The 11695-nt window shown below is 45.2% G+C and overlaps 1 long non-coding RNA gene across 1 annotated transcript; it reads right to left on the bottom strand.

Annotated features, from left to right (window-relative positions):
* Positions 1–4480: 4480 nt before the first annotated feature.
* On the bottom strand, positions 4481–11364 carry LOC111813925. The gene is made up of 3 exons (XR_002819046.1): positions 11245–11364; positions 9251–9394; positions 4481–4580 (listed from the first exon to the last, which is right to left on the bottom strand). It is a non-coding gene; the product is annotated as an uncharacterized LOC111813925 (long non-coding RNA).
* Between the last annotated feature and the right edge of the window lie 331 nt (positions 11365–11695).

The following is an 11695-nucleotide window of genomic DNA, read 5'->3' as shown; positions in this document are numbered from 1 at the left end:
CATGAGTTCACGGCCTGCGCAGCATACCACTGCACAGCACATGGCCTGCACAGCTCACGGCCTGCACAGCATATGGACTACAGAGCACATGTCCTACACAGCACACTACCTACATGAGCTCACGGCCTGCACAGCACACCACTGCACAGCACATGTCCTGCACAGCACACTACCTACATGAGCTCATGGCCTGCACAGCACACAGCCTGCACAGCACACTACCTACATGAGCTCACGGCCTGCGCAGCACACGGCCTGTGCAGCACACGGCCTGCACAGCACACGGCCTGCACAGCACATGTCCTGTGCAGCACATGTCCTGTGCAGCACTCATCCTGCGCAGCACACATCCTGTACAGCTCACGGCCTGCACAGCACATGACCTGCACAGCACATGGCCTGCAGAGTACACGTCCTGCAGAGCACATGTCCTGCACAGCACATGGCCCGCACAGCACACATCTTGCACAGCAGCACACAACCTGCAGAGCACACGTCTTGCATAGCACACATCCTGCACAGCATACATCCTACACAGCACATGTCTTGCACAGCACACAGCCTGCACAAGCACATGTCCTATGTGAGCATATGTCTTACACAGTATATGATGTGCTTAGCTCCTTTCATTGTAACTACAATCCTGGAGCCTTTTGTCTCTCAGTTCCTGCAGACTAGTTCAGCACCTGCCTCTAAATACACAGCTTAACGTTTGCTGTACGACTGAATGCATTTGTTTGAAGCCCTAGACGTTGTTGAGTCCTAGCAGCCTTCTGTATATTGCCTCGTGCCTGATCCTTTTGCTTGGTTCTCTTCTATAAATCTATCTCAGGAATAAGTGTCCAGACATTATTTTCAATGTTCTTGATAGTTATGCATTCCTGTACAGTGTAACTGAAGAGCTGATTTTTACCTACCATGATACCTGCCAAAGAAGATTTGTATAAATACATGCATTAAGTGCCCAGCATGGCAGGCAGGGTCCTCGGTACCAGCTACATAGAAGATAAAAACTCAGCTGTGAGGAATGCCAGGGCTGGATCAAGAGCTGGGGTGAGGAGGACCCGGTCCTTCCACCTGAGGAATGCAAAGTCGCCAGAGAGCCCACAGACAAAATAGCCCCCTCCACCTGCATCGGGGGGCTCTGGAAGCCTCCCTGAGGCAGTGACAGTGACTTTCCTCAGTTCTAAGGATGAATGAGAATGAAGCTAATGGAATGGGCTGAATCCAAGGAGGGTGAGCCAGGAAAAACCCTAAATAGTAGAAGATGAAAAAAGAAAGTTTATTTCATCCAATAGTATTTTGAGAAACGACTTCCCCAGTAGGAGTGCTAGTCATTTCTATGCAGAGGGGTTCAGTAACAGCCTGCAGAATGGGCACGCAGGCAAGTACACGTGTGCGTGTCCAGGCAGCCCACGTGATTGCAGCAGTTGTGACCCCACTGGATCCCTCCGGCTGGACACAGGCATATGCATTCCTTTCAGCGAATGCTGTGGTAGCCCTTGCCGAGCTGACTTCCTCCTTGCGACATCAGCTAGCGACCAGGGAAAAAATTAACAAGCTGCAATATAATCTCATTTTGATTTCAAAAACATTAGTTTTTGATGAATGTTTCCAATGAATATTTCAGACCACATAAACATGGTCAAGTACATTAATGATATTCTTCTTCTAAATTCTAAAAACCTGTGAAGAGTCTGAACTTACGCTTCATGATTCTCAGACATCCAGGACCAGCGCAAATATACTGAAAATATCTGTGGAAGTGAACAGATGAGGGAAAAACACGTGCTGGAAGAGGATCAGCTTCATCCAGACAAATCACTTTTATTCTTCTTTTTGTGACACTAGGGATCCAACTCAGGGATCCATACTGGGCCACACACCCAGAAATCACTCACTTAATAAAAAATTACAACTTCTTTAATTTCAGGTTATGTATTGAAAACCATACCCCAAGTTTCTTTATTTTGACTACTTTGTGGGAGAATTAAATAGAACTTAATTAAATTCCAGACAGTTTTTTTTTTAATTAAAGGGTTACCAAGCAATTAAGAGAAACTTAGAAATGTTACCAACTTTAATTAGGAAAGCAGTAAAAATCAACGAAGTAGTCCAATAAACGTCTACTTTTCCTCCAAAGGAAGTTTTATATCATTGTGGTGCATTAAATACATCCCCCTACAAGGGCGTGTGTGTAAGTTACATTTTTAGTATCAACAATTTGGGGAAAAGATCAGTTAGGTAAAATCTGACCTTTTTTTTTTTTTTTTTTTTGTCTGCCTTTAGTGAATTATTTAAAATCTGTTAATTGAACAACCGGCGCCTGGGGCAGTCTCCTACAGGAAGCAGGAAGCTCCCGCTGCTTACTGTAATGCACAGTGTATTCTCCGCGAACACTGAGTACAAAATACCGGCCTTTTAGACCCGTCGTCATAGGAAGTCATGAAGACGCTCATGATAGGGTCTCGGGTAATGAGTAGACTTTACCGTCACTCCTTCAGGGATGAAATGGTAGCGGTGACTTGGTGGGGTGCCGTGTGTGAGACGTTCAGAGCGCTCGGTTCCACGGCCTACTGCCCATGCACAGCTCTGTGCCTGAGCTGGCACCGCCCCCCGCAAGGCCGGAGTGGCCAACGCGAGGACAGCCGCTGGCCACACGCCAGGAAAGGCCTGGCTAAGGCGGCTGCGCGTTAAGCTAGCAACCTCCCCGCCGCCTGACTGCTGCATATTTGACCTGTTTCCTTGCTTTTCTCCCGAGTCCCGTTGGTGTCTCCATCTGTCGTTATGCCCAGCTCTCCCAGCCATCTCTATTCCTCTGTCACTTTGACTTAGTATGAATACTAGAGACACAGTTTATGCCACCTGCAAGCCCGAGATTTTTAGTAGTTACATGGGACTGAGACACTCGACGTGTCAGGACGCTTGCCCCAGACCAGACCCTTCTGATTGCAGCCTTCTCGTACTTGGATCTGGGTGACTGTGTGCAGGGAGAGGTCCCCAGCAGCCTCGATCTCTATGCACTAGATGCCTGTCGCATCCTGGCAGGCTGTGAACATCAAAATTGTCCCAGACACTGCCAAATGCATCCAGGGGGACAAATAGCTTCAAGCTGAGGACAGCGCCCTAGGTCCAACTCCCGTCGTGTATAAGAGGAGCCTCTGCTGCCTAGTGAACGAGAACACTGTATTTGTCTCCTATTATCTATTTTTTTGTCCTTTATTATTTATGTATTTGTATTTTGGACAGGGTCTACAGGGTCTCACTGTGTAGATCAGACTCATAGTGATCCTCCTGTTTACAGCCTCCCAAGTGCTGGGATGACAGGGCGCGCCACCACGTCCAGTCTCATTTGCTGTCTCGGCAGGCCCCGGGGGCGGGGCCCGCACCGCAGGCCGGGGGATCCAACTGCTGGCCCTGCATCTGCCCAAGCAGGCACTTTAATCCGGTGAGCTATTTGGCCCTCAGGAACACTGTACGTTACCTCCATCTTCTATCTCTTGATCGAAGGGGAAAAAGGAGCCTTCCTTCCTCCTCTTCCTCCGCAACCTCACACTCACCATAGGTAAAATGAAGATGAGGCAGCCTCCATCGAATGTTCCTGAACTTTTAAGAAAATGATTTAACAGACTTCTGCTGCTGTTACCCAGTAAGCTTCCAGTCTCTCTTGTAATGATTTTGCTGCTGGGAATCCACTTCCTTTTCCTCACTCTTTCACTTAAAGACAGAGATTTTTGTTTTTTCTTTCTTTTCTTTCAAATTGCTGGGTTGCTGGGAAGGAAACAAGGTCCTTTTTATATGCATAGTAAGTCCTCTTGCCACACTGGCCAAACTGTTCACCTTGCTGTCCCTCAAAGCCACCATCCTGAACCTTCTGCAGCGCGGCCCTTGTGTTCCGCCGGCCCGGCCCTTTCTTGCGGAGCTGCAGGTCGATTCCATCCGTGCTGTCCTAGAATTCTGCGCTCCGCACGCCGGGAGGAGCGCCGCCCTCACCCCTGAGCATTTCCAAGCTCCTCCCCACGTGGGAAGAAGCCTTGCTTCCCAACTCTTTTTTTTTTTTTTTTAACATATAGCATTATATTATCAGTACAGTGATGAAGGACAGGTCTTCAAGGGGTGGCACAGGTCCTGGCAGCAGGGAGGAGGCCCCTACTTGCCAGCGATGAGCGAGCAGGTCCCGCAGCACCGCAATGATTGAGTCCCTGCGCAGGATCATCTTGGAGAGCAGCGGGCCTTGTTGACAGGCTTGGAATTCTTCTTGCCCTTGCCGCTCTTGGGAACCTCAGTCCACATCTCCTTCACATTCTCCAGCACCAGGCTGCAGTGCCTACAAAGAGCTTCACCCGGCCTAGTAGTTTCTTGTTGCACATTTGAGGAGCACCTGGGTGTTATTCTTGACTGACTGGGTCAGCACAGAAAGTGAACCCATGTTAAATTCCTCCTCCTCCCGCTTTTGCAGCTCCTCTGGGGTCATCTCACTCTTGGGCTTGTTGAGGAAGCTCATGGTGATAGTTGCAACCTCCGGGTTATGTCTGCCCTGCATTGCTTTGGTCTGCCCAACTCTTTTCTTTGGCCCTGGACTTTGTTTACAGAGAGAGAGAAAACAGCATTACTGTAAGGAAGTGGCTCTCAAATGGTAGCTTACTCCTGAATGAGCAGGAGGGCCTGCTGAGACATATTGCTGGGCCTTTCCCTCAGACTTCCGATACAGGTAGGGGTGAGAAACAATCATTTTCACTTATAGGCAGCCCCAGCATTGGTGGCGCTTTTTATCTGGACACTGCACCTTGAGAACCGTGAACAGCCGAGGACCCCAGCCCACCCCATTAAACTTGAATGAGGTTAGGTTGCTCTCTTAGTAAAAAAATCACTGGCTCATTTCACCCCTTTATTCAAAAGATTAATTATTTTTTTTTTTACAAGTTCCCTCTTGCCCACAGTGCCAGCCAGGCTTTGAAAGCACAATAAAGAAGCTTTCAGATTTCCAATACAAAAGTATGCAGCACCGTAGCTCCTGTGCACTTCCGTGGTGCTGCCCTGGCACAGGTGCGTGCCAGCTGTGCTGGCTGTCAGGGGGTTTTGTTGTACTGCTTTTGTGAAACAGATTACATTTGCCAGCTTAGAAACCTGCTGCTGTTTATTAAGTAAATATTGATAAGGAAACGCAGGCAAGAGCATGGGTAGCAGCTCGCTTGGAGTTGGAGCACCTGGGCCCCACTCTGATGGCACGAAGGGCCTGGGCAAGTCACCTCATGAGATTATGCCAATGCCCAAGTCATCTCATCGATAAGATCAGAGATTTAGATTTATTCTTAAGGCCCAGGCCCCTTCCATGGCATGATTCTAAAAATGCTTTATTACACAGTGACACAGAGGAGCCAGAAATACAGCTAACTTGCTGGCCAGACATCTCCTTGGTTTCTCTTTACAGGTGCAACCCTCCTGGAAATGAGACAGCTTGTGCCGGCTTCTGACAGCTGAGTGTGCGAGGTAGAAAGATCAGCCCTGAAGACACCCACATCGCAGTCTCCAGAACTTGTGACTGACACCTTAGGTGGTGATGGGAGCTGCACGAATGCGATTGAGCTCAAGGACCTTGAGATAGGTAGGTCACCATGGATTATCCAGATTTGTCCTCGAGGTGATCACAGGGATCTTGTAAGAGTGAAACAAAGAGATCTGACAACAGAAGGAGACATGACAACTGGAGCGGAGAGAAGAGGTGATTTTTTGGCTATTAAGCCATTAGCCAAAAATTGGTGGTGCCTTTCATAAGTTAGGAAACGTCTTGTGATTTTACATGGCATTATGAATAATGTGTATGAAACCAAAATAAACTTTTGTAAGCAAATTTGTTTTTCTTTGATTACAGTCTAGGTGAAATGATAGACCATTAGCACTGCAGGATAGCCCAACAATCACACATTTGAGTTCCCCCCCCCCCGCTTTTTTTTTTTTTTTTTTTTAAAGGCAGAAGTTGCACTGCTGAGCTATATAGCCTTGGCTCACCCTTCTGTTTAGTGGATAAGGAAATCAGGTTGAAAAAGTCAATTTTTAAGTTATTTGTTCAGGATCTTAGAGACCTTTAGATCTCTAAATTTAGAGAGTTTTCTGAATGTCAATCTTGGCCTTTTACTACCGGCGAGATGAGGTTTGTAGAGCGCTCACACCTTCCACCTGGCCTGCGTGCAGTTCAGAGTCCTGTTGCCCACCATGAAGTCAGTCGCTGCAGGCCTACACACCCTTATTTCCACTGAAGACACTGCTGCATTTACTAAATGCCCTGCATATTCAACATCACAGAGAATACGAAGAAACATGGTCTCTACCCTTGAAGAATGTATAATCTGATTAAGAGGAGAATAGTATTTGATCCTGTTCAGACAAGGGCATGAAGAAAAATTTTGTCAATTTATTCTGATCTCAGCGTGAAATAAGTCATTTCCCCTCCAAATCATAGTTTTCATTCCTAAATGACATGTTTGAAGAATATGACTCTACAAGCTAAATTATTGCAGCAAGGCTGCTTCCGAGCACAAAGAATTTTAGCCACATTAGCACAGGGCTGCCGCTTCTTTCTTTGTGCTTTATTTATTTTAATTACTTTGTTGTAGTAGTACCAGGAATTGAACACCAACACTACTTCACAGAGCGTGGTCTCTGCACTGCAAACACTGTAACAACGTCCTCAGCCTTTTAAAGGTATTATTTTGAGATGGGTATTTACTAAGATGCCTGGGCTGACCTCAAAGATCCTCCTTCCTCAACTTTCTCAGTAGTTGGGATTACAGGCATGCACCACCACCACCACTGTGCCGGCTACACTACTGTTCTTTATACAGAGTCTATTGTCACCTTACACCACTGAGCCAAGTGGCCAGACATACTTGGTGTGTTTGTTTTTCTGATGCGTCTTTGGGACTCTAAGCAGAGATGTGAGTGGAGTCACACAAACAAAATGCTTCCTCAATCATAGTTTCAGTACATGTCATGGGAAATAGCTTCAGTCATTCTTGGAGGACATATAGTATGATGAAAAGCATGAAAGTTTTATTAATAAGCATTCATTCAGCACATACTTATAGACATTTCCTGAGCTTTTACTGCATGTTAACCACTGTTAAATACTGGATCAATATGGTGGTAAATAAGGGAAGAGGTACTTGCTTTTACAGAGTTTAAATTCTAGACAGCAGGCAGGCCATAAAGTGTGGATTAGGAAATCATCAGAGTGAAAGGATCTTGCAGATAAAACAGTGATTGTAAATCATAGATTAGAAGATCAGGAAGGCTTCTCGGGGGAAGTGATGTGAGGGAAAGGAGTGACAAGACAAGGAAGTGGGCAGAGCTGGGGGAGAGCAGGGCGGAGGCCCGAGGCAGAAGCAGCACCCCGTGTGCAGACCACCAGGCCAGAAGGGACTGAGGATGTCTCAGAAACAGAACATGGAGTGTGCAGCTGGGGCTTACAGGAGAAAAACAGCCCGAAAGAGGAAGTAGCAGGGTAGACAGCATTCAGACCAGGTCAGGTTTGAAAGCCCAGTAAAGAGTTTGCTTTGAGTTCCATCGGAAGTCACAGAAGCACTTCAAAGAGGGACAAGTGCTGACCAACTTCACATTTTCAAGAGTCTTGATGCTGCAGAGAATGCTGTGAGGGGAGAAAAGAGGGGCGAAGGCAGCAAGTTAGGATGAGACAGTGGTGTCACCTGTGAGACACTGGCTGCTGAACAAGGCCCATATGTACCCAAGGACACTTGGCTCACCAACTAGGGGACGAGCATCTTGGCAGCTTGCTAAGCCTTCATTTCCTTACCCACGAAAGGGGGCAATCATATGCTTACAGCTTTATTTTGAGGAATAAATAAGATTGAGTAGCCAGGTAACACTAAGTGTACAGCGGAAGCCAAGGACTGGTGTGCTGACTACTTAAATCTGTTCAGTTTACTGCCTCTTTTGTTAGTATTTATTGCAACACAGCCGGCCCCACGTGTCAGGCATGACTGCTTTCATGTACAACCCCAAAGGCAAGTGGTCTCAAGAGCAAGCATAGGGCCTGAAAAGGCATGCCCTGTAGGGAAAGCCAGTGACCACCGCCCTAGACGGACTGCAGGGATGAACTGGAGAAGTGCGAGAGATGTGCTGCATCTGGCACCACAGAGATGGCACGTCCAGAGAAAGATTGAGGGTGCATTGTGCGCCGTCTTTTCCAAGGGCTTTGAAAAGAGAAGGCCCCACCTGTAAAGATATGATTACTAAAAGGAAGCATTTGAAATAAACTTTGAATGGCATCATCCCACAAAACATCTAGAAGTACTATATAAAACGTATACACTAATCCTATATTTGTATTATAGTCATCAAGGTTTTATTAAAATAATCTGCCTTTGATGCATAAGTTTAACATAAATGAGGATAAGTAACAGAAGAGAAATACATCAATAAATTGGAAGAACCATAAAACTATAAGTCTACAGTGCAGTCAATGTAACTTAGCATTAAGGACATGTAAGCTGGGCACTAGAGCATGGCCTATGAGTGGGAATGCAAGACTGACAGCCGCAGTCCCCACTTTTATGGGACTCTGAACTTTAATGTTTTCTTCCGGTGAAGCCTAGAGGACTGACTGTTCCCAGCTTGCTGATCTGGCATCAGCAAGGAAGAAAGGCCTTTTCCTGCCTCAGAGCACTACCTCCCTCTTGAAGGAACATTTCAAAAAGGATTGATTTTGCTTAGGGTCTTCATTGCTATCTGATCCATTTTATAAAATAAGCATTCGGTTTTACTACAGTTATGATGTGCGTGGTACCCTTTGCAATACAAAAAGCTGGTTTTCCACATGCAGAAGCACAGGATGATGCATACAGAACAGAAAGCAATGATGGTACCTAGAGAAGCGCCTGCACTAGGGAGATGAATCGAGGAGTGTTTCTCTAGTTACTAAGTTTTCTAGGTTGGTAGTCACAAGGATTCCATATGGCTCTCCACAATATTGATGTGCAATTTAAGCATGATACACATTATAAAGAAAAGAAGGGAAAAAGGAATAGTGCGTATAGATAAAATGATCATTTACAGGCTGTCCAAGCAGTGGAGATATTTGGGGGCTCCTGGAAGCTGGAGCTGCTTTGCACACAGTCTCAGGGAGCCATGTTGATGTTTCCCCTTTCATCAAATCTTATTTTCTAGATTTTTGATTTAAAAAGTCCACACTCAAGGTTCAAGACTGTATATCATATAAGTAGTGATGTCCTACCAAGAAGTTCCATGCAATGCCATTAGAAACAGTTCCGCAAACAGGGAGACTCCCGCAGGCAATCTCAGGGAAGCCAGGAGCAAAGTGTGCGTTCAAGAGGTCATGCGTTCAAGAGGTCAGATAACGCCACGTGTTTTTTGCATTCTTTAGGAGGAAATGGAAAACATGAATAACTGAAAGAGTCCAGCTCGGGTTTAGGGTAGTTAGAGTGGAGCAGGATGAGTGGTAAGCAAGAAAGATGCAAGAAGGAAGTATGGGAAGAAGGATGACATTTTAACTGAAAATCTGGTTGTCTTTGTTCTCTTAAACCTTGTCCTCAAGATTTCACTTTCTTTTATTACTTTTCCCCCATTTTTTAGCTTCCATGCCCATGAAAAATCTCCAAATTTTGTTTCCTTTTCTTTCCAAAGCACCCTTAGCTAAAATCGACACAGTTCATTTCCCTAGGAATTCAGGAAACAGCAACAAGGAAAATGGATTCTTCTTTAGTAATGTGTGATGGAAATTACCCACTGATTCCCCGTTGCTAATCACCTAGTTGTACTTCATTTTAATGTGCATATTTGAAGATTGATATTACCTTTTTTATATTTTTAGTTTACTTTTTCATTTATGTATTTGGTACAGGGTCTCACTATGCAGCTCAGATTCATAGTGATCCTCCTGTTTTCAGGCTCCTCAGCGCTGGGATTACAGGCATGTGCCACCATGCCCAGACTTGGTTGCTTGCTCAGTGTGTCCCGGAGGCGGGGCCGGCACAGTATGTGGCACCAGGGATTGAATCCTGGTCCCTGTGCTTGCCAAAGCAGGCACTTAGTCTGCTGAGCTACCTCGCTGGTTAATATTACTATTATTCATATTACTATTCTTACATGTCTTCAATTAATCAGCTAAAGATGCAAAGAGGATATGGTGATTCAGTTATCAAAATGTGGAGTAAAAGTAGAATTAGCACCACTGATTTTTTTCTCTTCTGTAACTCTAGTATGTATGTTATATCTCATTAAGTACTTTGTGACTGGGTTTATTGAATCAACAGTTATCTCAAATATGTTGAGTGGGACAGTGTTTGTCATTCTGTGGCAGATATCAGAATAACCTCCATTTCCTTTCACATGTTTAAGAAACTGAAGGAATTACAAAATGGAAAGAGACACTAACATAATTCTTTAACCATATTCTTCCTGTGATTGGAAAACTAACTCAATAAATAAAACATTAGACTCTCAATCTACTTGGGCTTGATGAAAATATTGGTATGGAATTTATTGTGTATTCAGAAGTATGAGTTCCCGCCCAGTTGAGATTGCACTTGGGAGCAAAGACCAAAGCCACAAGAGAGAAAACATTTGGGCTCAACTTTACTCTGGATGAGCTGTTTTTCCTCATAAAGTTTACAAAGCAAGGAACATATTTATGTGCTATCAGAAGCCCCAGGGTTAGTGGTAACCAAATACATCTCTCTTCTGTTTGAGAAACGCTTTTTCTGCTCCCTGCTTGTTTTATGAGGCAAACACACATTCACCAACCATCATCTCCTAAACTAACAGAAGACAACGAACTCTCATAGGCAAAAGCTGTGTTTTACAAATCTTGTCACTTTGCTTATTGGAAACCACACACACCATCCAAAGAATCAGATCTTCTGCCTTGTGGATGGCCAGGTGGAAAATTCCCCTCCTTTAGTTAGAGTCTAATTAGAGTGGAAACTACTCTGAAGGGGGAGGAGTAACTGTTGATGTGGAGAAATAGCTTGGATGAAGGAGCTGAGTGATGGAAAGAGGAAAATTCCTACAGTTGTGTCCTGCCTGGAGGACCCTGAGGTAACACTGGCTGACCTGAGACAGGAGCGAACAGCAGGGAAGAGTTAGGACGGGCTGTGTCCGTGCAGCAACTCTGCTCAGAATCATTATGTGCTGCTAGCGTACTAATGCATACAAGAACCAATACAAATGGATTCAATTAAGTAATGCTGAGGCCTGTGCTGCTGCTACCTTTGTGATTTCTCTTCACTCTTGTTAACATCATGGAGGAGTCTGCATCCAGGCCAAGTTTCAGGATCCTTTGCTTGCCCAGTTTCTTTCTCCCAAAGATCAGGGGCCTTAGGCAAAAGGCAGAGCCAAAAGAGAAATTCAGACCAATATTTTGTCTTTACCTTGTCGTGGAAGCAAAAGTGACTTTCCAAGATCAAGTTAAAATTCTTTTTAAAAAACTAATTTGTTTACATACAAAGTAAATGAAAAACATGATGTGACAAGAGTGACGCACAGAGATGGCCCACACAGTGAAAAGGCTGAGTTGGGAACACACAGAGCCCCGTGAAGAGATGAAGTTGCCTTGCAGACTTCTGCCTTTTGCAGCTGCTCTTCTTCAACCGCTCTCCTTCCTTTCTGCTGTCAGCAGAACATATCCTTATGGTGTTATATGCCTGACATTGTGATAGCC

Source organism: Octodon degus, unplaced genomic scaffold (assembly GCF_000260255.1).
Source record: "Octodon degus isolate 3935 unplaced genomic scaffold, OctDeg1.0 scaffold00240, whole genome shotgun sequence".
NCBI lineage: Eukaryota > Metazoa > Chordata > Mammalia > Rodentia > Octodontidae > Octodon > Octodon degus.
This window is presented reverse-complemented; position numbering and strand designations above follow the sequence as displayed.